The sequence below is a fragment of the Aythya ferina genome (genome assembly GCF_964211825.1).
Source record: "Aythya ferina genome assembly, chromosome: 3".
NCBI lineage: Eukaryota > Metazoa > Chordata > Aves > Anseriformes > Anatidae > Aythya > Aythya ferina.
This window is the reverse complement of record NC_140298.1, coordinates 60,624,011-60,649,835: the sequence shown is the minus strand read 5'-3', so window position 1 is coordinate 60,649,835 and position 25,825 is coordinate 60,624,011. Positions and strand designations below refer to the sequence as shown.

Genomic DNA, 25,825 nt, shown 5'->3' with positions numbered 1-25,825 from the left:
TCCCACAGTTACATGCACATTAAATGTCCTCTGCACTGCTCGTTAGCTCAGGTCCACATAAGACAAGAGCTGGGTTTGTGCTTGCTCACCACGTGCCCCCATCCAGAGACCAGGGCTCCTTCCTTCCCCTTGGTGCTCTTTGTATAAGCCAGTGATTAGGAGGCACATAATTCCACAGACCACAGCTGCCTTCTCCCTCAGTTGAAAAAAAGAATCAGAAATAACTGAGCAAAATCTAAGCCATTAAACTGTAATGGACTTAGCAGTGCTTAAAATCTAAGGAGGCAATGAACTTGGATTTGTAAATCTACTCGGCTTATGAAGAAAAACAAGATGCCTATAACTTGTCAAAACATGTGTTTATTTAAGCAATAGCTATGTCATGAATTTAGTTGTAGGGATGACTATCCACATGATATCCAATTATCATCTAGTATTACTTAGAAACCCTTTGCGCATCTGTTACTTCTATGTGTGAGCTTACAAAAACTCCAGAGCAGCAAATATGAAGAGTCCCATTGTATCCTTACCTCCGTTGGAGTAAATCAAGCTTAAATCTGTTGAAATTGAGGGATTTAAACTGATATAAAATTGATTTGAGTACAGAATCAGGCTCCAAGCTTAGTGCTATGAAAACATAACTAAGAAGTGTAAATCATTGAAACTGAAAGCAAATGTGTGTTTTCAATAGTAAGGGACAAATGTTGCAAAAGCACACAGTTGCAGTCCTAATTAAGCTGTTAAATTTACATGGAAAATGTGTTGATTTGTTCCTTTCAGAGGAGTTAGGTTGCATGGTCTCCATTAATAAGAATACACACAGTTAAAAATAAATAAGTGAAGATCCGTGTCATGATTATTTTATTTATTAAGACAAAAAAAAATCTATTCTTCCATCATTACTACTGTTTATTTACCTCTTGCATTATATTCACAGCTTAATGAAAATTGCCTGACCAGATTTATTTCTTGAGTGCCATGCTCAAGTACAAGTGACACAAGTTTGGGATAATACAGGTGTTAATTCAAAGTAGTTAAAAACATATCTTCTGCCTGCAGTGTCCACTTTTTCACCTATATACACTTGAGGCTGTTCTTATATAGTAGTGTCGATTCTTCTGCATCTTTGGTGTGCTCTGCAAAATTGGTAACCCAATGTGTGATAGGTATCAGAGGATATGCAGCTGAAATGTTATTATTCTTCTCTGTATTTGGAGATGTCTCATTTTGAGATTTGATTAATGTCTCCTACTTTTCTTTCTTTTTTCTTTTCTTTTTTTTTTTTTTTTTCTTGTTTTGTTTCTGTCCCTCCTTGTTTCTTATCTGTCCCTTCCTCCTGTTTTGTCCTGATGCTCTGTGGGTGTTTTACTTATGTGGAATTTAACCTTAAAATCTCTCTCTCTCTTTTTTATTTTTTATTTATTTTATTTTTTTTTTCCTGCCTGATTTAGTATGGTGGAGATAAAACTGGAAAATGTAGCTCTGTAGCTTTAGGTGTGTGTCTGAGTTGGATGAAGTTTCTCTTAGTTTTCTTGTTGAAAAAATGAGCTGGGTTTTCTTGAGACTGTCTCATACTTCCTACAGTAAGTGTTTGCTGTTGGGATGTGGGGAATGTTGGTGGTTTTGAACAATTGACCAGGGGGCAGGTATTTGCATGGTCCTGTGATCCCCCCAGCCTGGAAATCTTTCTAGCCATGGTTTCTCTCAGGGCAGCTTGGGAAAAAGGGAGATCTGGGGAAAGTCAGTCATTAGGAGGTTAATCTTCTTTATCAAGGTGCCACTGGGTTGACATGGAAATATAGTTATCTATGGCCTTCAGAAGGTCCTTAAATCTCATGTCCTGCTGAGGCAAATGACTCCTGGTAATAATTCTGTTTTCCATTATGCATCGAGGAGGAAGTTTGCTTGTACATGTCATTGCATCTGAAGAGAGAGGTTGGTTATTTGTTACTGTGGATTGTGATTTCTCATGAAGACATGATTTTCTGGCTTCAGAAATGTCCTTGAAATCATTCAGATTCTTCTGGGATTCCAAAAGCAGTTGATATGTGGGTTTACATGGTGTACTTTCACTTGATGACTTAGGAGGTCCAAGGTGAACCAACTCTGTCTGCAAACTTGGAAACTAGGTAGAATATAGAATGTCAGACTGGCTTCTGCTGCAATCAAGAAAAATATCATGTTAATATCAAAACAGCTTCATCCTGTAATAAAAAGTCAGTGTGTTTGTAAACAGAGCACTTGAAAAGGCATAAGTAAGAATGGGTCTTGACATAAGACGTAATTTTGCACTGAGGATTTAAAGTAAACGTTGATCTGGAGGTAGGCAATTGGCATTTTTTGGATGAGGTGAACAGTCTCATATGAACTCATCATGCATCTCAGCATAAAGCTGGATGGCTTAATTATATGTGGCTATTATTCATTTATGCTTCTGAGGCTATTTGTCACATTAATTTAACCATGTCACATAAGTGAATAGATGTGGTCATACAAAACTGGAGCAGAAATAGATCTAAATTCAGATCTGGAGTTTGATTATCCAGCATCATGCATCATGTATGTTTTTAGAGACTATGGAAAATGATGCCATCGGTGTGAGTGCAGCCCCTTCTTGAGGGTAGAAAAGGTGTGACTCTTATGCCATGTTCACATTCAGCCTGGGAATTTAAAGCACTTCCTTTCTTTCCTCATAAATGTCAATTTTTGGAAGCACCTGAGCAATACCAGCTACTAACCTGTGTAATGACTTGAAATTATTTGTGATCAGTACCTGCATAGCATAAACTGGATCAGGTACTTGCCTGCTAATTTTTCACCTGATCAACATGAAATTAATCACCAGATTTGGGGCTGGGAAAAAAATTGATTGAAATAACTTGTCATTTCAAAGCAAAATGAAAGGTTATTTCTGTAGCATTTTCAGGAAAAATTTTCCTTTTTTTTTTTTTTTTTTTTTTTTTTCCCCTTACAGATATCCTAGGACATTTAGGACATTTTCAGACTAAGACAACAAGGCTATGTTGCAGAACAGTACCTTCTGTCAAGTTTACCTGGTTTTCCAATGTAATTGCAATCTCATCTTCTTGAGTAGTATCTGGCACTGACAGGGTTAGTACAGAAGGAAAAGCCTTGTCATAATTTCTGAGATTTTCCAGGGTGTACGTTTCAGCCTTTTGGGAAATCAGGATTTCTGACTCCTTATTCAAGTGTTTATCAGGATTAATACTGTGTTTTTCTATGTCATTTTCCCTCTGCAAAATTTTCAAACACCATTCAATTAGTATGGAACAAAAAACACCCTGAACTTCAAAGAAAATCACAGTATAACACATGCAAGGGGAAATCTTGTTTTAACACAAGTCTTACTTCCACACACCAGCTTTTTATCAGAGCAGACCCCATGCTATAGGTTCTTTAAACTGAGCTGCTTGTGAACTGGCAGATCCTTCCTCCAACCATACAGGTCAGAGGAAGCAAGTCTTCATGGAAATCTGCTGGAGACTGGAATACCATCTTTGGAGAGTTCATAGCATCTCATTTGAGGCTTATGGCTCAATCTAGGTGGAAGGTTATTGTGGGACTGTCTCTCTGTGCTATGAGGGGAGGCAGTCAGCATGGTGCTGGACTGGTTCTGGAAAGGTTTTGCAGTGGGATTGCACCAAGACGGCCTCCAAGGACAACCTGTCTAAAACACAGTACTGCAGTTTTTCCCTACTAAATGCACAGAATTCATCTATATAACTTGAGGTAGCTTATGCATTTGCTGGCCCATGACAAAGGCACTCCTCAAATATCTGGGAGAATCCCATTCCATGGGAGGCCTCCTGTCTGTTGGCAGCATCAATATTTCACACATTCAAAGTGCTACAGCCTTTTGCCTGCTCTGTGGCTGCTGGTACAGATGTGGCTTTACAGGGTAACCTATTACTTGCTGAGCAGATAAAAGTAGCATACAACATCATGGAGCAAGAACGATTCTGCAGCGTGCTGACAGGACCATGCTGCCTCATATGGACAAGAGCTCCAGGACTCCCTCCTGCTGGAGTGCCATCAGCCTTCCCCCTGCATGCAGCTGTGGGTATTTTCATCTGTAGGACACTTGTCTGTCCCACGATCCAAGTTTCCAGAGTCCCACCTCCCCACTGTGGCAACCCCGCAGGCTGAGTTTCAGGGATCAAAACTTTGTGCAATAAATCTCTTGCTACACAAGGTCCCGTGTGAGCTATCTGCACCATGTGCTGCTTCTGCCAAGACCCTCTTCCCTTAGGGCTGGAACTCCCAAAAATGAAATTTCTGCAATGCATTGATTGTCCACACGGATATTCTAGTGCCAAGCTTGTTTTATACATTCTCTGTAGCATCTCTGACAGATCCTCCCTGTTATATAGCTGATGCTTCAAGGATTGTCAGTAGTCAGTTTTGATCTTTTCACTGGCATCCACACCTAACACAATCTTCTTGCTTCCAGAATCAGAAAAATGTACAGCAAAGTACTCCCTGTGTGAAAGATACCTTTTTAATATAATGTGCCATTATAAAAAGCGGGTGTGATTTGTGAAGAAAAGGCACTTTTGAAAACTTGCATGTATATAGTGAGTTAGCAAAAATGTTTGGAAAAATTTGAAGGGCCCCAAACCTCAAGCTTGTGGGGTTACTCCATCCTTCCAACATATTTGCAGCACCCAATCACAATTAAGGAAATTATTTTAAAACTATTTATAAAAAGAAACACAATACGTTTAAGTTGACAACATATTGCTAAAACCACACTAGATCAGTTGGGAATTTGAGATGTCATAAGCATTTTAGGCTATGCAATCAAATAGTCTCCCAGGATTTTACACACTGCTAGTTAAGAAAACAAATTTTCATCTTACATTTTGCAAGCTGTCACCTTATATACAGTATATCAGAAAACTTGCCATGACTGCTTTTACTGCCAGACCTCTTAAGAGCTAATTGGTTAAGCACCTGGGCAGGAAGCTTTTTGGCAGAAATGCTATTTTCTGCAAGGGCTAGCTATAAAGTTCTGGATGGCAAATTGTAATCATTAAGGCTCCCTCTTCTGCAACAGAACACATAAAATGTAAATACATTGCTTGGAGAAATTACAATGCATAAAAGGACAGGCTGTGTTTTAAGTTTATCCGATGACTTATGGCCCAAATTTGAACATGGAAAGGATCTTATGCCTTTTTCAGGGTCAAGCTTTCAGCAGGCTTCTCTAATTGCACCCAGGAAAATGAGAATCCCATCTGTTTGCGTCTACCCAAACTATTATTTGCATGCACAAATGCTAGCTTGTGTATGCAAGGAGGAGTTGCAAATACAATGACTCATACTGTTTTTTTCAAACACAGGTCTTGTTGTACATGAAAAATAATTTCCATGGGCTTTTTTCCAGTTACAGATTGAAAGTGCTGCTGAAAATTTGTCCCCAGGAAATTGTACGTTTCTTTGGTATTGTGTTAGAAATCACAGCCTAGACTGCTGCCTGGAATGAGTTGAATGCAGCAGTTTGTGAATACGTGTTTGAATTCCAAACATGTTTTGCTCTGATTGTATTGGTAGAGCTTTTTATTACGTGTTATTCATGAGCGCTGTCATGAATGCAAATACTTTTTCATTTGTGTTGATATTTGATATGTTTGTTTCTTTTGGGGCAGAATTTTCAGGAGAGGTGGATGCCAACTTTCTCTGCAATTTGCTGAGGGGAGGGAAACTTTCAGTTTGCTTGTGCTCCTCTGAAAATGTTAGCTCTCTGTGAACATCTCTTTTCATTGGCAAACAAGAGCATACAACATCCTTTGCAGAAATCATTTCAATCAACGGCAGTTTGTTTTCAGACCACTTTGTTTTACCTGTGACTTTGTTAGTTACTTCTTTCACTCAGACTTAAATTGGTGAGCATTTAGATGCAAAAGCTAATGTTTATGCTTTAATTTTATGCACACAAGCTGTCTTGCTGAGCTTGGTCAGAGTTAAAGCAGATGCATACATTTGCAAGATCTGGGGAGCTGGAACAATGTTGTGTGATTTAATGACGGCTCACACATTGCTAGTAATAAATAGCAAATAGTTGGCACTATTCAGAAAAGAGAAAACATCGATCTATGAGTTTTGAAATATCCTTGGCATAATTTGCAGTACAAGTATCAAGTACCCATGCTGTTGTAATTAAGCTCCAGTAACATTAACAGGGTCTCAACAAGAAGACGAAGAACAAGTGGGAAACTCCCCCCTTGCCCTCTGTTGACAATCCTCACACTTCTCCCTCCGTTTGAAACCGTGGCTGGGAGGTCAGAGGCAGGCACAGCAGCCTGCCAAAGAGGTGGTTGCGCTTGGCCTCACTCAGACCAAAGCAGCGAATCCTCCCTGGGGCCGATGCCCTGCCAGCTGCCCCCTGCCAGGGCTGCACCAGCGCAGCGGGGGCTGGCTGAGGGCACCCATGGGCTGCTCTGGGCTCTGCCTCTGCCCCGAAATGCCGTGCCACCCGTGCGAGCTCTGCCTTTGCAGCCAGGGGATGCATTCTTTTCTTTTCCCTATGTACTCCATGTATGCTTTGGGCTAAGTTTTGCCTTTGTGTAAGCATATGTGTGAAGTAGCTTTTGCTGAAGAGTGGGCTAGAGAATACTGGATAAATAAGTGTCAAGCAATAAAGCTCCACTTAATTTCTTAGCCAGCCTTTCCCAGTCTTCTCCCATTTTTTGCCCAAAGCCCAGCCTTTCTGGTCAATAGGAATGTTATTGGAGAAACAGGGAATGGGGTGGCAGCACTGGTAGTCATCATTTAAAAGAGCTCTTTGGGCAAATTGACTACACAGGTTAATTGTGTATAAGGCTTGCATTAAAAGCAACCAACAGGTGATCATTATTAACTATGAATATTTACAGAGCCTGACTACCAGCAAGGGAGAAATACTAATTTTCATAATACAGAAGAAAGTAAGTGGGATTAAAGGGATGAAAGCAAGAAACAAACAATGTAGAGTGTATATCTGGGGAAAAAAATAACTATTTGTTTTACAAAAACTCTTTGATAACAATTATCTCTAAATGGTACTAGTAGCAGGCTTTGAGTTTCTGAGCTTATCTGTAGCATTTACAAACTCAGTGATAACAAACAAGAGGTAACAAACATTTAATGACAGAGAAAGATGGTGTGAGTTGGTCTCTTCTAATTTTCATGATTCTCCTGTAACAGATATTAGAAGGTGTTTAACAGATTATTAGAAGTTGTTACTTATTATAGAGTCCAATCTGTCAGATTTCTGCTTGTAGGTCATGCCTGTATTCTAGGGTCTCAGCAAAACCATCCCCCTAAAACCAAGTAATTTCCCTGCTAAGCCATCAAAGAGAGACTCTGTCTGCCTAAAGGCCAATTTCAGAAGTCCCCATAAGACAGAACGCGGAGTGTGTAACTCGTTCACATGGCAGACACATCCCTGTTAGGGTTTGAATGGTAACACAATGTTGAGCTGGTGACTTGGGTAGGTAATTTTGGGTCAATACTATCTGGGATTTTGACTGTTGACTGGAAAAATGTCAACAGAGAGAGAGAAAACCCAAGTCCTGTCTTTTTTAAATTTTCCTGCTTTTCACTCTTGCTCTACCAAATGTTGCTTCTTGCCCTGAAGGCTCCATCTCCAAGGGCTGTAAATCGGCTTGATATCCAGAGATTCAAGAGAGCTGGTCAACAGCCTCCACAATATTGCACTTTTTGAGTGACTTGTGATTTAGCGGACCTGATTTAAAACTCTAATATGAAAAAAGTCACATATGTGAAGGGGAGCCTCCACCCCTTCTGCATGCACACACTCCCCGACTCATATTTTTGAGTTACGGCTCTGCCTGCAAACACTGCGCAGGCTGCTGCGACCTTGGGGCTGTGTGCTGGGATGGAGATCTGGATCTGCTCAAGCTCATCTGAATAATTTCTGGAGGAGTCAACTGGACCTTCTCAAAATACAGCTTCTCCGGGGCGAAGGCTTTGAATGGGAGGCTAATCGCTGATGTGTGTTGTTTTGTAGCTGAAACTTTTCCCATTGCACTTGTGTGTTAGAAGCTGGAATTTGGCTTCCTGTCTGCTGAGTTTCTGCCTGAAGCAAAATTTTTATGACTGAGCTGTGAACCCCTGAGTGGAGACGGTTGTAAAAGAAAAGCTTACAGCCTTTTTAACTAATTGTGGCCTTACCGGCGATTACCATAAGTTTTTCAATTTATTTTTTAAAGTTTTGTTCCCTCCGATCTCACTCCATGTTCCTGAATGTGTCAGAGCTGGTGGAGTCTGAGTGTAAGAAGGTACACCTGTAAATATGCCCAAAAGATACCAGAAAAAAAAAAAAAAAGTAAAAAAAGTTACAACTCACAGTTCCCCACTCACCTCCCCAGACTTTGGATCAGGCCCTCACAAACCAGTCTGAAAGGGCAGGGATGGCAAGGTCATTGAGATGCTAATGCTCCTTTTCCCAAAGGAAAAATAATCTTTTATATAAAACAAGAATAATTCTCAATCTCATTACTACCAGCAGCCCGTTTTTTAATATTCATTATTCATTATCTATATCATCTATATCTATATCTATATCTATATCTATATCTATATCTATTTGTTTCTGGAAAAAATCTCTCAAAATAATCACCTCTGAGAATGTCAGAATGCAGGGTTTCACAGACTGCACCCAGACCTGCAATTTCTTTACTGTTTTGAGTAAGTGGTTTCTTCATTCCACAGACTGCCACCCTTTCATTTTGCTGCAAGTCTGTAGCAATGATCCTAATAAGAGGAATCCAGGGAGAAAGATGTGTGTTGTGCTTGTGATATCTTACCTCAGCTCTTTTTTGTCCTTTATGGTGCCTGAGCAGTTTCTTCATCAATAAACAATAAGAAGCCATGGCAGAAGACGGTGTGTTATTCATTAAAATGTTGATAACTTCTGAAAGACTAAATTCCATCATTTCTGTCATATACTTTAAAACAACAGGCTTCAATTCATTGAGGCAAAGTCTGAAGCATTAGGGAAAAGGACTTAAGGTGATGCATCCAGACACAATGTCAGGATTTACAGCAAGTAGGCAATGCACTCCTCATGATGTAGCTGGAGGCGGCTGGGAAGATTATACACGCAAACTGTGACATGCTGTTGCACAAAAATATTCTGGCTATACTAACCTCACTTCTGGGCTGAGGCTCTGTTACTGCATTATTAAATACCCGATTGTTGATATAATTCATTACTCCAAAAGGACACCCACCAGGATTAAACTTAAAAAATGGAAAACAGCATTTTCTATTTTTAAGTAAGTGTGAGCATTTGGGTTGTCAGTACAGTATTCTCAAATGGATTAATGGTGAGAAATAGCATGTGCAGGTTACTATGAAGACAGGTAGAGCTCTAAAAGCAGGAAAACCTCAAAGGACAAAACAACAAGAACAAGATGACAACACCTAAGCCTAAGAAAAGTGCGGGATAATTTTTGGTTTTATAGAAATAAGATTGAGAAATTAAGCTGATTATGTTATAATGATAAATATTTTACTCACAGGCTGCTGTGGGCAGTAAAGTCTACTAGAGGAATTTTAGAAATACCACAGCAGTGGGTTCTATGTCTGCCAAGACATTTCTTTAGACTTTTGTGTCAATGGGCACAGATACATCTGAGCAGTCAGAGGGCAAAGGTATGAACAGTGGGCAGTTCTCTGAGAAATGATCAATACTGCAGATAGATTTCCAATAGCCCTGTCTGTGCCTGATGGTAGATCACAGGAACCATGTGAGGAAAACCTGCTGTGCTTTCTGTAGACACTATTGCAGACAGTGAAGATTTCAAGCTTTTATAAAATTCATAAACAATACAGAGGCTTGCTAAGAAAAAAATGGAGAGTAGTTAACACTAGTTACAAAGATGGATGAGAATCAAAATCATCAGAATTAGAAGAACTTCAGTGTAAAATAAAAATGACATTCCCTCAGCTGGGAATGTGAGACCTTGCTTTGCAGGAAAGGATTAAAAGCAAACTCTAGAAATCAGAGGCACCAGTGATGCATGTCAAGAGAAAAATCATTGATACCATAGATATAAACAGTTCCATAAGGTTGTTTCCTTTTGTATGAAATTCATCTATGGTTAGAAAAGTTACTGTACCTTCTGAAATAAAATTCGGTCATTTTGGGACAGCCCGGAGCTGGTAACAAATATCTCAAAACAAACAAACCAAACCAAAATGCTAAAAGCCCCAACCCTGTCATACCCAAACACCAAATTACAACCCCTCAAGTTTTGTTGCCTGTTCTCACTGGTAGCAGTTTCACTATTCACTATTTTGCTGGCAAAGCCTTCATTCAACCATTTGTCTTTCATTGCTTCTTTTACTCCAGGCCTCTTAGTAGGGTCAGGCTCAAGTAAGAACTGCATGAAGTGTGTAGTATTTGGATGAAATGACATGATTTCTAGTAATCTCTGATTATTTGGGCAGGTTAAAATTTTTCTACTTCTTCAGAAATGTAACACTTTTCCAGCTTCTCCACATTGTAAGAACGTAAGATAAAATGCACTCTCAAGGACTACCTCACAAATAAAACAGCTCCACTTCTCCTCTGCGACTACTGTGGGCCCATGTGGTGCCTCTGTGCCCCCAGGGACACCTGAGCAACTTGGGTAGCATGAGCCAGACCATGCCAGGAAGCACGCTGTGAACAAATGGATGTTACTATGGACATAGGGCTCACACTTGTTTCCAAATTTGCTTGATTTACCCCAGTGAATGCAGCCTATGGCATCAATCACAATCATGACATTGTGCCCACTCAATGTTTGGTCAAGGCTGTGAGATGGGGCACATGTCCTTTGCCAGCTGACTGCCCCAGATCTACCTCACTTGCACAAAGAAGCCAATCATATTGACAAAACTGTACCGAGGGAGGGAGATGCACCCCAGTGCCAGATGACATAGTGCACTTGGGCTTCCTGGAGCTGGGACAGCAAGCTCAAACATTCCCATATGTCAGTCGCTCAGTTCCAGTACTGCATAAAGTCCCTCTTTTTTTTTTTTACTTCTTGGGAAAACTCTACTGAATTTTTCCACACTCCTTGGGGATGCTTTGAAATGAGCAAAATGGCAAGTGAGCATTAAACTGGGGGAGTAATGCTCCTTTCACTTGCAATCTCCCTTGGAAGAACTTAGATCAAAAGTATGCAAAGCTTGCGTACTACTGCTCTCTCACTAAGTTCCCAGTGGGCAAGGGAACAATGGAGTTATCCACAATCTTCCACTAACTGTGTGGGCTTTGTAGAAAAGCAGAGATAATGCATTTATTAGTAGAAGCTATAACAATAGGATAAATAAGAAAAAATCAGAAATATTATAATTGCATCTATGGAGAGCTTGTAGAAAAATGGAGCTGCTATCTGGTAGCCAATCTCCAAAGAAAGATAAATGAGAAATTAATGTACAAATGGTCTGGACAGCTATGGTAGATATCCTCATATCATTTACTTGGGGAGAAAAAGAAATTATATCATCACTTTATCTTAATGTTGTGACTGAGGACTAGATCCAGCTAGCTTGGTCTCTAACTGACAGTTGCTTCCCAGTGCCTGGCTGCAGGCAGCTGCTGCAGCTCATCTTGATGCCTCCAATGATTCTTGCCAACTGCCAGAGCAAAGCTGCTTAGAATGATGGGGAGATCTGAACTTCAGCTGGTCGGCAGCTGGGAGAAACAGGGCTCATTCTCTCTGCCTCCTGGCTTCATCATTGAAGCTGCAGGATTTGAAAGGGCTGTGAGAAGATGCCAAATCCTGCCTGTGATGGTTGACAGAGATGATGATAGTTGAGGTGTAGAGGAGGAAAGAGTGACTACACTCAGAGGTGTATTGGAAATTTGAGATTTTAAAAAGTAAATTCTGAACACTGACCCAGAATGCATGTACACCAACATCGTTTCTGGGATTTTAGAGCCATGGGCTCTAATCCAGGCTGGAGCTTCTGAGAGCTGTCTCTGCCAGTTGTCCTAGAAGACTCCATAGGCTGTCAAAGACTGTCAGTAAAACTCAGTGAAAAATGTATTTCAGTTTTTCTTTTTTTTTCTTCCTTTTTTTTTTTTTTTTTTTTTTCATGAAAAATATGAAGTCTCTTCACGAAAAGAAAAGTGCCTTCCCATTTCTTTAATTACCTAGACGTTGTGGGTTGTTTGTAGCCAAAAGATAAGTTCTTCAGGAGAAATGATCTAAGGTTTTAATAAATTAATTTTGGGAAAGATAGGCCTAACTATAACCTGCATATGGCACACTGAACCTAAGGATGTTCTTATTTACTGCAAAACTTCTCTGCTTGTGTAAAAGTAATGTATATTTTATTCCACCTGTATATAAGAACCAAGCATGGTGGTCTTGTAAAAAGAGACAAGTGTCATTTTACTGGCCTGTGAGACAAAGAGATCTTGCCTAAAACAAAGAATTTATTTCTAAATTAAAACAAACTCGAAAAGGTACCTATTAACACCAATGAGAAAGTTTATGTTATTGTTAAATTCATTTTATCTCATGGATCAGACCTTATATGCATTAGTATTCTTTATAAAAATTGGAGTGCATTACTGAGGGAGATATCTGATGGAATAGGGATGATTTCTCCAATTAGTATCTTTTGGTGTAGTTGCTTGATTACCCTTCACAGCTCCACTGTGAAGGGTAATGTGTCGGCTAGCATAGCAAACATACTAACACCTCTGTCAAAGAAAAAGACAAACATCAGAGCTCTATATAATACTAATAAATATATTTAAAAAATTCAGCAAAACTCTGAGTCAGGTTTTAGGAGTAGATGTTATGCTTTTTCCTTTGTGTAAGTGCCATTTTATTGAGTAAAGAATGTTCTGGGAAGTGTGCATAAAAAAGGCTGTACAGTGAGTGACTGGAAAGCCTGCAGTGTTGAAAGTGGAAACCTGCTGTTTATTTTTAAAATAAACTCATTGGAGTGCTAGTGCAGGGTATCCAGCCCATCAGAATAAAGTATTTCAGTTTGGAGGCTGAGTGACAACACAGAGCTGCAACTGATCTGGTAGATCCTGTTCCAAATACTAATTCAGTTCTCTGTGCTTTGCTCAGATTGTTAAATTAGGTGTGACTTACGCCTAGAAGGCATTCGTTTGGTAACAGCTTGCTGTTGGCTGGAGACCTAAAGCTTTAACTCTTGTGAAATAGTAATAGTTTGCTAGCAGTGATGAGTAAGCTTTATGAAGGTTTGCCATTCAGGAGAAGTACCAGTGTTGGGAAAGTCAGTTGGGATGTCCGGAGGCTGCAGCCTGGGTGCTTTCCCTGGACACTCTCCATGGTGCTTCCTTCTCCCACCTGAGCCGCACCACTGCAGCAGCACTGCTCCTTGCAGTCCCGTGTCACATCTCTGCTGAACTCAGCTGAGCTGGTCATTTTAGGAATTCAGGCAATCCCAGTTTGATTGATCTGGTTCAGACGCTAGTGCAGACGATGATTGTGTTATTTGCGAAACCGAGATCTGCATGTGGAGTGAGTGCAACTACAGCCTTTTTAAAATATCTTCAAAGAGCTGAAAAAACATGAAGAGATGATGTCACTGTTAAAATAAACTATTTGAAAAAGGTGACACCTTTTTCTAATTGTTGAGCTGGATTGCATTTGAACCAGCAATCTATGGATAAATGGATCTATGTTTTTTATTACCAGGACTAGACTAGGACTTACCTTGCCTCACTTTAAGCAACTAAAACCTAGGCATCAATCATTAGCAATGGAAAGAGATGGGCCTCCCCAAGAGAGTCATCACAGCTATGTTATACAGCTATTTTATGCTACAGTTAAACATCTTAGGAGATGAAGTTCTTGCACTGACAATAGCAGGACTGCCTGGTATAACCCAGATGCCTGATTGATCAGAACTAGGTGACACCATTCTCTTCTTACTTTACCAAACGTTCTTATAAATCTAGTCTTCAAATGCATTTTTTTCCAAAACTTTTTTTGATGAATCTTTTGAGTAAAGAAGTACTGAGATACAAAGGAAACATTGCAATGAAATGACACCTATATGCTATTTGATTGAATAGCAAGGTTTAGAGTTCTATAATACATAATATTGTGTAGGATAAATGTAGCTGGATTTAAAGTGAGAGGCTCTGTTGAGTGGGAGCAGCATGCAGTACAAATGGATCTGTAATGTCATAACAAGATTAAATACATTTCTCTTTTCAATGCATCAAACACTATCATGCAGTTTAACTTGCTGGTGATGTTATACACAATTGGTGCATTACACTGGCAGTAGCTCATTTCATCAGCCATCTGGATGGGGAAATCTCCATGGCAGAGGAATCTGGGGAATGGATAAAGCTGCTGTCCTAAAGTCTCTTTCAAAATCTCACACACAAAAAGTAGCTAGTTAAGAGTAATGTATGAAGTAGCTGGAATCTGATGCTATGTTAAACTCAAAAGTATTAGCTGTAACAGGCTGCTTCTCCTCTGTCCCACTGATCGCTGTGTATTTGTTTGAATACAGCAGCTGCTTTCTTAACTCATCTGGTGCACAACTGCTAAGCACTTTGCAGTACTCACAAGAATCTTTAAAATCTTATGTACGACAGTCATCAATAGGTGAAACAGGTGTTGCTGTTTACTGTTGTCTCATAGGAGCCTCAGCTGTATTACAGTTGAATTTGGTTGATTTTCTGAATGTGCTTCTGCCAGAATATAGCTGCCTTCTTCCCCATGTTACCACTCCTTGTCAGCCTTGCTGCATAATGCCAGTATTTCTCCACTACACTGGAATCTTTTGATGGTGGAGTCCAGTTGATCTGAAATCCTTTACATATTTTGTGACAAGTCACAAGAAATATAAATTAAATTATCTAATTATTTTAGTCCATCAGAATTCATTTTTCCACGATGAGAATGTGAACAATTCAGGTTAAATTGTGAATAGGTTTTATACCTAAGTCTCAAAATGTGTCTGTGTTAATACCAAGGGCCTTGTACAAATTTTATGTAGCTCTTAACCTATTATGCGATGTATATCAACAGAGTGAGCTGAATAGGTGGTTCTAAGTTTACTGCTTTGCCTTCATTCAGCCAACTGAAATGTGAAATAAATATAATCCTATTTAAGTGCTGACAGCATCCTCTAGACTTGATTTGTCTGGGTTATGTCTAGGTAAATTCAGAGTAGCACTTCTGAAATCCAGACATATTGAAGTAGTTCAGTAGAATTTGTCCTTCATCCCTAACATTGTGTACGGTTCATATCCTGTAAATTTAGAGTAAGCTGAAGTATAAGAATCATAGAGTTAGGTCAAAATCCTAATATATATTGTATCTGTCAGAACTAGGTCTTGAGAAGAATAATGTACATTGTTTAGTTATGTATACATACTATTGCAAAGTTGATTGAGAGAGGTAGCCTCTTAACTCAGATACTCTGAATCACTCTCTGGATGATGTAATTTTTCTCTCTTTTGAGCATATAGGGATGGAAAGCTTCTACTTTTAGACATCTGAGTTAGATGCCTGTATGTAGCCACCAGCACCACTGTAGATCAAGCTAAAACACTTTGTTGTCTCTGGATACATGGTTTAGTAAGGACTACTGAGCACTCATGAAGGAGACTCAATATACTTGCAGCTGGACAATGGGGTGGACATCCCTCTTCAGAGGAGTTCTCTACATCCAGGCCTCTTTTTCCTTCCAGCAAGTGTCCAAAAAAAGGTGGTTTGGGTTTGGATCAAGTGCAGCATTTTGTGTTGAACAGCAGCTGAACATTAAGATCTGCTGGATCAATGCAGTTGTGGGGTGGGATGGGAGGAGGCACTTCTAAGCTTCCTCCAGAAATCACAATTATGCTTACATGCCTTGTGAGCTGTTTGAAATCCACTGGCTTTTATCATTGGCTTCAGTAGCACCCTGAATGTTACCCTACCACTTGGCTTGCTAGTTAAGGTACTGAAGGATTCGTGGTTACAGTCATAAGTAAGTGTGAGGAATCTGGATGAAGGTGCATTTGGTCAGCTACAGAATTTTTTAATCTTAATGTTCTCCATGAAGGTTCGGATTAGTCTGTATTACTCATACATATCTTCTTTGCCCTGAATCATATCTGTTAGAAATGGACCTGATGTGCTAGAATGGTAGGAGTGTGAGGGGTTCATTTGACGGGTTGGTACATGCAAATTCTTTCTGTTGTTTTAGAACATGCTCCCAGAGCCACATGCCCTACCTTCTGCCAGCTTCCCTTGACACAGGGTTACTCTAGAACAATGTGTTGTTCATTTTATTTTTCTTTTCTATTTTCCTTTCCTTTCCTTTCCTTTCCTTTCCTTTCCTTTCCTTTCCTTTCCTTTCCTTTCCTTTCCTTTCCTTTCCTTTCCTTTCCTTTCCTTTCCTTTCCTTTCCTTTCCTTTCCTTTCCTTTCCTTTCCTTTCCTTTCCTTTCCTTTCCTTTCCTTTCCTTTCCTTTTCTCTAGTGTTTTGCAATGGACACACATTTCAAAATACATTTGTCACACCCTTACGTTATTTTTTCCTGGCAATCCTTCTCTGATGTTTCTCTGCTTTCTCTGCATTGATGCCCCATAGTAGAGTGCCACCAACCCATTTATAGAAGAGTTTTGTCTAAAGAATTCAGTGCTGAGAGTGTTTCAATAAATGTACTTTTAGATCTACTTACATGGACCAGACGTCTACCTTTGGGCCATATTTCCTGTAAGAAAGGAGTTCTGGGGCTGTGTAAACTGGGCTTCCACACTGGGTAAGTAGCAGCCCCCTCAAACTTTGTGGTATTGCTCAGTGCAAAATCTGATGGTCACAAAAAAAAAAAAAAAGGTGAAGAGATCTGTTCCCAAGATACTTTACTTATTGGCCAAAGACAGCAGAAAGATAAAGAACCAATACATGTGATGAGTCCATGCTACTTCCCTAGTAGGCCTAACATGATGGCTGATAGTGCCTGAAGCAGTGTGGTTGAGGGACTGGGCTGACTGAAGACTCTCCTGCTGTGTGACCACCTCAGGAGACAGCCAGGGGTTTTCATCAAGAGGCGTGGGGCCTGGTGGTCACTGCTGGTGGCCCAAACAAATCCCTATAATTTGCCCAGAGGAGGAGGAGGTGGAGGAGAAGTAGAGCTCTTGTGATCATTTACAAGGAGGAGGCGAACAGAGTAACCGTCCCCTCAGGCGTCATCTCCTCTTGTCTGTATTTGCTGACCAAAGCTGCCCAGCTAGCATTAGCATTTGGCCGCATCTCAGTTGTGGGTGCCCGTCTGGGCTCAAATAAATGTGCCATGGGTAAGTAGAGGAGAAACAGACAAGTTACCCCGCTGTGAGGCTGTAGTCCTGCATTGATTGGGTTTGGTTCTAGCTCTTCTGGTTTGCCTCAGTTGACTGCATGCTAGTACAAGAGCTCAGCACCACAGCTGCATGAGTGTGGCTGAAAGAGTTACAGCATCCAGCTCAGTGTCTGTGCTTTGTGCGTGTTGTAAACGTGGAGTAAAATGTGCTGGCTTAAGCCTTTTTCTCTGTATGTGTGCATGTGTGCAAGGGGAGGGAGGAGAAAGGTGCGATTGTACAGGGTTAGCTGGCTGTCAGCCTGGGGTGAAGAGCTGGTTCCTTTTTTCTCAGAGGTGTTAAGCTTTTAAAAGTTTGGGAAACACTGGGTTAAACATGTGGCGTCTCTAAAAGTGAGCTTCCCTTGCGGGGATTTTTCCGTGCGGTTTCTATAGAATAAAATTAATGTTTCTCTGAGCTGTGTTAACTGCTTGGTGCAAATTCTCTCATTTTTATAAATGTTTCAGAACCCTAGCAAAGTTTCTGTTAGTGACCAAATGGTGAGGTTTCTAGATGGAGTAATGACTCGACAGAAGGTAATGCACCTATACCTGCATTTCACCCCAAAAGATTTATTTCTTTGTCTACAAATCACTTCTGCTAGGAACAGCTTTCTACACATAATAGCTGTAATTGTTTCTTGCTTCTCAAGCAATACACCAGGGAAAATGCTAGACAAAAGTGTTTGCCTTGCTCTCCTAAAAATATGTTTTAATTAAAACTCAAATAAACAAGCTGTGAAGTTATACTTTGTAACTCTGATTTCTACTAAAAGCTAGACTATGTTCATTGAATAATCATAGGTTCAGTCATACCAGCATGCTGCTTAAATAGTAACTGAGTTGTCACTGAAAGCCACCCAAAATACAAAGTTAAAAAGACAGGTAACATGCACCTACCACCAATTTTGTTGTCCTCATAAAGAAGAAAATTTTCAATTTTTAGGTCCCTGAAATGAAGACAGAAAACAAACTTTAAGATGTCTGATGTCCCAGCTAACCATTTGCAGATATTTTTTAGCAAAGCTTAATTGAAATAATAACAATAGTTCTGCACAATTGTAACAAGATCCTGAAGTTTTCAGCTGGGAGAATGGAAACTTTCCGTATTTAATGGAGTATTTTATGAGTATTTTAAAATAGATTGTTCATTTTAGAAATCATCCATTCTACTGGTGTATTATTTTGGAAAAGAAATAGTATTTATTTCTTTGTTTGAGTGAAAAAGGAAGTTGCATCCTGTTTGGACCTGGAGTGTTTTTGTCTTTGCTTGAGGCACTGAGCACTGCTGAGTATTTCTGCTTTCCTGTGGAGTAAATTGTATCCATGGGATTTGGATGACAAGTTGGGAGCTGGGAAGTGAGACCTGCCTTGCCCATGGAGGTGAGCCTGAGCTGGGGCAGGGGCAGATGCCCTGAAGGTGGAGCCATCCTCGCAGTGATGTCCATGTAGCCAGGACCAGCCAGGACCAGCCGCCCTGCTGAAGGAGGACTTAACTCAGAGCTGCAGGAAAAATGCTCCTTGCTGGCTCAGTGGCTTACTTGCTTATTGTGGGAACATTTATATCCTCACAAATTAAAACCAAAAGCCAGAACATTGCTCCACTGTGGGGAGTGCCCAAAGTGGCAGCTGAAATGTTTCACAGTGCAGGGGAATCCTCCACCAGTGTAGGCTGGGTGCTGGGAGCTGGTCCAGCAGCCTGCGATGCTTTGCTGGCTCCCATTGTGGCCCCCCTGTGCCATCGGGTTGGCATGGCAGGGGCAATGGGGAGGTTTCCCTCGGCTCTGCAGGGGCACAGAGGGGAGAGAGCAAATTTGAGAAGTGCCTCTGGTTATGTGGAAGCAAAGACTTGGGAACGTAGATGAGGAGAAACCAGGAGGAGGTATGGGAGGAAGGATAGGAGCACAGAGTGAAGCCTGGGAGGGCCAGCACCATGCCCCAGGCTGAGAGCAGGATGGAGATAGCTTGAATGATTTATTTATTTTATTTTTTAATAGCTTTTCATTTGAATAGATTGTGTTCTGGGCTGGCAAATCAGCCAGTGCCCAAAAGATCTGAGGTAGATTGAAGATAACTTTATGCATAGCCTACCCCTGTGGCTGAACCCTGTGCAATAAACTTGGTGGTTTAAAACCAGCTGGGCTTCAGGCTACTGCAAATCTGACTTTTCTATCAAATCAAATGCCCCATGTGCAGTCTGATGACTTTCACCATTCTACAATTTAAAAATGTTACTTTGGATCCCCGTAACTGCGAGTCTATAGGCAGAGCTGAGTGTTCAGTCAATAAAAACATACACTTTCTTACCTGGTCAACCTGATCGAGAACTATTAACGTTTACAAAGCGTCTGAAGTTATCCTACATCAAAAATAAAATTATTTATTTTTATTTTTATTTTTATTTTTATTTTTATTTTTATTTTTATTTTTATTTTTATTTTTATTTTTTATTTTTCCAGAGAAGAACCTTCCCAGACATGGTGCAACTTTAAGCAACATCATGCAACTTTTCACATTCCCATGGGAACTTCAGAGAGAGTGCCTGGAGTTTAGCCTGTGATGTTTGTCCAGGTCTTCGGCCCAGTCATGATTCAAAAGGATATACGTGATTTTTATATGGGAGAGGGGAAATTTTACAGGAAAAATATCCAGGAAAAATTAGGAATTTTACACAGAGGGAAGTTGCTGACACTTAGCAAGCACCAGCTGCAGGAGTTGGTAGCTGATTGTGTGCATGCGCTAGCCCAATCCAGTTGCAAGGTAGTGTGATTTACCTTATATGCCTTTATTTGAGGTTTTCAGACTAAGATGTATTACCTTATGGCTTGGGCATGTCTGGAGCAGGCACAGGGATAGTTAGCAGAGCTCAGCTGGTGAGTGCGAGCTCATGAAGCTGCTTAGCCTGGTCTTGTGCCTGAACATTTTTGTATCTGGGACTGTGAAATGCTGTGTGCAGGGTGAATGAGCAAGGGGAACTGTGCTCCGTCTGTTGCTCATTTTGGCAACTCTGGCATCAAAATCTACTTTACTCTTATGTGAATGAGAAAGGTGCTGCCTTTGCTTTGAAAAATAGGCTTAGCCTTAATTTAAGCCATAAGCATTTGTTGGATCGGTGCTGATTTTAGTGCTGAATAGGAAAAGGAAAACTCAGGGAAAAAATTAGCTGTCAAAGCATGGCACAAGGTTTCTGATGAACAATATTAATTTGGACTAAAAATAGTTAAGAAACGGGCTAGCTTTTCATCAAGTATCTTATTAAGACAATGAAAGATACTGTTTTTAAAAGGTATATCCCAGAGTTATAAAGCAGAAAAGCCCATATGAACAAAAGTGTATTAAATTAGCCAATTCCTAAGCTCATCACTTAGGAATGAGATCTTGCAGTCACAAGTATCTCCATTCTAGCAAAATAAAGAGGCTCCAAGTACTGGCAGACCGTTCACCATCTCATGAAGGTGTGAGCATGATGCCTGGTCTTGCCAGCACCTCCCAGCAGAACCCCAACACCCCCGGGGTGCCGGAGCAGCAGCCGCTCCCAACAAACAGCTAGGGATCCCTCCCTTCCTTTGCAGAAAGTAATGCAAGGAGTTGAGCTCTACTGAGTGCTTAGATGAGAAAATCAGACTTACTTTGTGAGGTAACTTTCCTATTCCTGTGCTCATCTTTCTGGAAACATTGATGCCTTCTTTTCAGAAGAGGATACACCCACAATTATCCACATTGGTGTAACTTCTGCAGCGAGTCACTATAAATCATGGCAATTGGAGCTGAGTGGGGAAGCCCTTCCAGATCCACAGGATGTGCTGAGGATGGCAGGCCATCCCTGCAGCAGGACAAATTCCTGTTGATGCTTCATCCCCATGGTCCCATCACCTTGCTCCCTCCCAGCCTGTTTCTGGCATGGGATCAAGGCCATCACTCTGACCCTCAAAGCTAGCAGTGGATCACGAGCTGAGGAACCTATTCCCACCAGCTAGCAAGGCATCCGGGCTCCTGCAGGACCATGCAACTTCATAAACCCTACGACAAGGTGCTTGAGAGCCAGGGATTTCATTTGCTTAGGCGATTTGATAGTGAAAGAAGTATCCTGAGCAGCATTTTGCACCACTTAGCACCTGACTGCTCTCAGGGTGCGCAGTGAATTTCTTCTCTTGCAAAGCTTGCCCAGCAAAACAATAACAACAGTTCAAGAGAGAAGCAGGGAAAGAAGTCAGGCTACTCCCCTGCTCACTGGGAAGAGTTGTTTCCAAGCAAAGAAAAAGGAGGTTTGTGAAATTCATGAGGAATGTTGTCATGGGAAGAATTTAGATGTTATGTTCATGGGCACTGAAGAAATGCTGTAAAATAGATTAGCAAGGGAACCAGCAAGGCAGGCATGTCAGTGTGGACTAAATGGGTGAAGCCCCTTGGGTTTGTTTTCTGGTGTTTTTTGTTTGTTTGCTTGTTTAAATTATCTAGGTCAGATAAAGGCTATTTATTTCTTGTCAATTCCTTATTAATTAAAAAATCCTTATTAATCCTTTTTAATTAAAAAACACTGGATTGCAAGTCTTTCAAGTTTACCACACAAAGCTCTTGCAAATGCCGAGCCTTCACATTCACAGATTATTTGTTTCATGGTTGCTGTAACGATGCAGTCAACTGGATTGCTTGTTAGGTCCTGGGGGTTTTCTTGATGAGAGCATTTATCATTTAAAATGAAGGATCTGTTTGAATTTGAATTATTATAAAAAAAAGAAAAATGGTGGGAAAAACTGCTGCTTGCCTATTCTCCTGCTTAAAATGGAAGTCCTTATTCAGCTGCTTTTGGCATACGCTCTGGGATTCTCAGCGGGGAGAAGAAGAAGATCAGCTCTCCTTGCACAGACTGCTCAGGGTCCTCCAGCAGTGGCTGGAGTCGTGATCTTTCCCCATAATGCAAAAGCCAGCCTGGCAGGTCACTTGATGTGATCTACAGGATGATTTCTTCTCTTTGCAGCCGGTGAGCTGTGATTCTTCAGTCGCAGCTCGCTTGATTGCTGGTCTGTCCTGGGTGATGTGTGCTTTCAATATGTTGTGGCTAACCAAGTGAAATCAGTATTTATATGCATAGCCACACTGGAATATTTGAATTTGATACAAATTTGTCATCAGCTAATTCTGAGATAATCGTAACAAAGTATTAATTTGTCGTGGTCATCAGCTCTTATCCCTGGACTTTGTTACTTCACTCCCCAAGGACTGCATAACAGCTTATCTTCTACCACCACTGAGAACAAAATGCTTTATTAAGATGGGCTGAGAGAGTGCGGTCTTTGGAAACCCTATTTTTTTGAGAGAAAATTGAAAAAAAATTCTCTGTGGAGAAGAACACTCTATATTCTTGTAGGATCATAGACTCATGCATGTTTTTGCATGCTTGCTTTCTTGAATGCTTGCTGTCCTTGCTGATCTTTGGAAGGGACATACATCTTACCTGTGAACAATCCCATGGTAATATAGGTACCCGACTGCAGACAGAATCTGTCTGGTGTACCTCCTTACTTTCCTTTCCGACAGCCTCTTTTTGTCACAAATTCTGTCCAGGAGGTCCCCGCCGATGCACAGCTCCATCACCATGTAGTAGGAGCTGTCAGTCCCCAGGGTCTTGTACAGATGGACGACGCTGGGGCGCTTAATCAACTGGTGTATCCGCAGCTCCCTCTTCATGTTTTTTAAAATGTAGGAATCCTACTTGGCATTTCTCTTGTCAATGACTTTTATGCCTACCTAAATTATAGAATATGTTTAAATAGACAACAAACCTTGCGACCCGTTTCAAAAGGATGGGTGGTAAGCTGGCATGTGGGAGAAGCTAATGTTGGCATGGTGTTGATAATTGCTATTACTGCGGGAGATGTTCCAATGGAAGAAAACACTTTTATTTCCATTGAAAGCCAAACCAAGAAGGCTGAGATCTGTCTTATCTACTCCTCTGATTGCAGTAATAAGTATATATGTATGTGATGCTCTCAACTGAAACAAACAAACCGACCCACGTTAACTTCATCTGTACTGTTCCACACCTTTTTTTTTTTTTCTAGCATGTTGCCCTCTGACTTGGTGTAAGAGCCATTCACGACATAGTGGCCTGGGCTCAGGACCCTTACAGCTTGGGAAACCAGTAAAACAGTGAAGCTATTGAAGCTATGAGGAAAATAAAAATCAAAAGCCAGTTTAGGTATGATGGCAGTCCACCTTTCCACAGTTACAGTTTGTGGTACATTATGTTAGCCCAACTAAGCTAAAAGCAGTAGGTGTTATCTGTGTCCTGTCATATAAGTGATTGCTGTAGAAGTGTCTGGCTTTGTCCATAGCTTTAAAGGTCAGTTATGTGGCCCTAATTACTCAGCAAGGATTACCAGGAAGCAGATTTGAAACTGTCCTTGTGTTGTATCCTATTCTCTTTTAGTGGGAGGATATCTTGGTTGCCTATATTGTCTCATAATTGTGAAAACAGTTGCACTCAGTACATATTCGCACATGTGACTGATTATACATGAGCAATAAACTCTATTTATGAGGTTAATTTATGAGGATAAGGTTCAGAGGATAATTCGCTGAGTAGATTTTGGTTTGCAGATTAAATGGTCTGCAATTCTCTAACAAGCTACTGAGAGGTTACTTGTGATGCCTGGTGTGTGGTACCCTCTCACCAACAGCTTACCTTCTGCCCCATGGGGATGTGCAGCTCCTCCACCACCTTGGCAAAGGAGCCCTTGTTGATCATTTTGCCTACTAGGTAAGTCCCAACTTGTTTGGTGTGAGGGAAGTTCTTCCCAGTCTCTTGGGGCATCTTGTTAAAACAACCAGGTATTTTTATATCCTTGATGTTTTTCTCCCATTCTGGTGGTATCCCATCCAAATTGCCAGTGTCTGTCATTTTGTCTTCCAAGCCTGCTTTCATTGCTGTGGGCATCCCTGGAGAGCCAGATTTCTGTTGCTATTTTCCAGATGTAGCTTCTGATTCACAGCAGATCCAGACATTGTCTGCATGTCTTGTGATGCAAGTGCCATCCTGCTGAGCACAAAGCAGCTAATCCTTTCCCTCTGAGACTCCATTTTTGTCACTGGTCTCTACCCTGGGTGCACGGCTCTGTTCAAGCATAACCAAGAGGTAGATGTTTAACCAAATCTGATATCTGGTGTCAGTGAATGCCCCAGAGCTTCCAAGTCAGACAACACATAGTCCTAGCACTAGCCTGCAACACACTGCTCTCTTCCACCTGCAATAGCTCTCTAAACACATCCTCAGCGCAAGTTGCACAAACCATAGTTTTCCTTGCATGCATATTGCTGGTGTGCTGTTCCCCAAGTTCATTCTCAAAACACCATGGCAGTGAGTGCAAAGCTAAGTTCTGTACCTGATGCTGTGCAAGCATCTATGCATTTGCAGTACAGAGCACATAAAAATATGTGCACCTGAAGCAACTTTAAGTCCCAGAGTCCTGTGAGCACAGGTCTCACAGAGATACCTTGCATTTCCTGGGACTTGATTCCTGATCTGTAACAAGTAGCAGAGTGTGTGTGTGCATTTTCCTATTTGCAGAAATGACTGATAGAAACAAGAAAAAAGAGTTTTTTTTTTTTTTTTTTTTTTTTTTTTCTTTTTCTTCTACAGCTGTTGTCCATCTACATCTGGCTTCATTACCTCGGTCCTTTCCAAAGCCATGGAGAGAAAAGAGCCTTTCCAGAGTGCTTTCACATACCTGCAATTTGAGCTGGGAGTTACCATCTCTCTCCACTGACTGCAAAGAAATTGTAGGGAACCAAAGCTCTTCCCATAACTTAGCGTGATGACGAATCCTTTCTCCACCCTTCATCACTTGGAGACGAACAATAAGCAATGTTCTGCTTGCCTGATTTTACTCATGAAGCTCGATAGGGGCAAAAATTTGCCAGGATGGGTGAAAATGAGAAGGATTTTTTATGTTTTTAAGTGTTTAAAATTCAGAATGGATTTACTGTACATTTTACAGTTTAAATGATTGTGGGTAAGTTCAATGCATCACCATATGCATGCAGCTGCTGGCAAGCACAGGCACTCCTTGCCTTTTAGTGCCTAAGTAAAAGCCCCACGAAGCTTGTCTGTTCACAACAATTTTCATGTTTTGAGCTGTATCAGTGGCTCTGCTGGAATAGGACTTCGCTAAATTATGTGGCTTTTTCTGTTCTGTACAGCAATCCAGAAGCAAAGAGACATATTTTTTCAAGGAAGCAACGAGGGAATTCTCCTTGATTTGTACTTGCTATTTGCTCTGCCTCCTTCCTGTCTTCCCAGACCACTGTTCGTCAACTTTCCCACTAAAAACAAGGGGAAAAAAACAAACAAACAAACAAAAAACAAACACATAAGTGAGGGGAACCACTGCATGGGACAGAAACCCCATATTTCTGGCACATTTCAGAAGAAAGGAAAAAAACTCTTTAAAAATACAACAAACCTTAAAACATAATATCT

At 40.8% G+C, this 25,825-nt stretch overlaps 1 pseudogene across 1 annotated transcript; it reads right to left on the bottom strand.

The window, feature by feature from the left end:
- Window positions 1-1,590: 1,590 nt before the first annotated feature.
- Window positions 1,591-24,283, bottom strand: LOC311433241 (hormonally up-regulated neu tumor-associated kinase homolog A-like; annotated as a pseudogene). Its single transcript has 10 exons — window positions 24,032-24,283; window positions 22,802-23,094; window positions 18,247-18,296; window positions 16,693-16,807; window positions 12,600-12,730; window positions 10,572-10,693; window positions 10,291-10,463; window positions 8,832-9,009; window positions 3,038-3,302; window positions 1,591-2,125 (listed from the first exon to the last, which is right to left on the bottom strand). The product of its transcript is annotated as a hormonally up-regulated neu tumor-associated kinase homolog A-like (transcript).
- Between the last annotated feature and the right edge of the window lie 1,542 nt (window positions 24,284-25,825).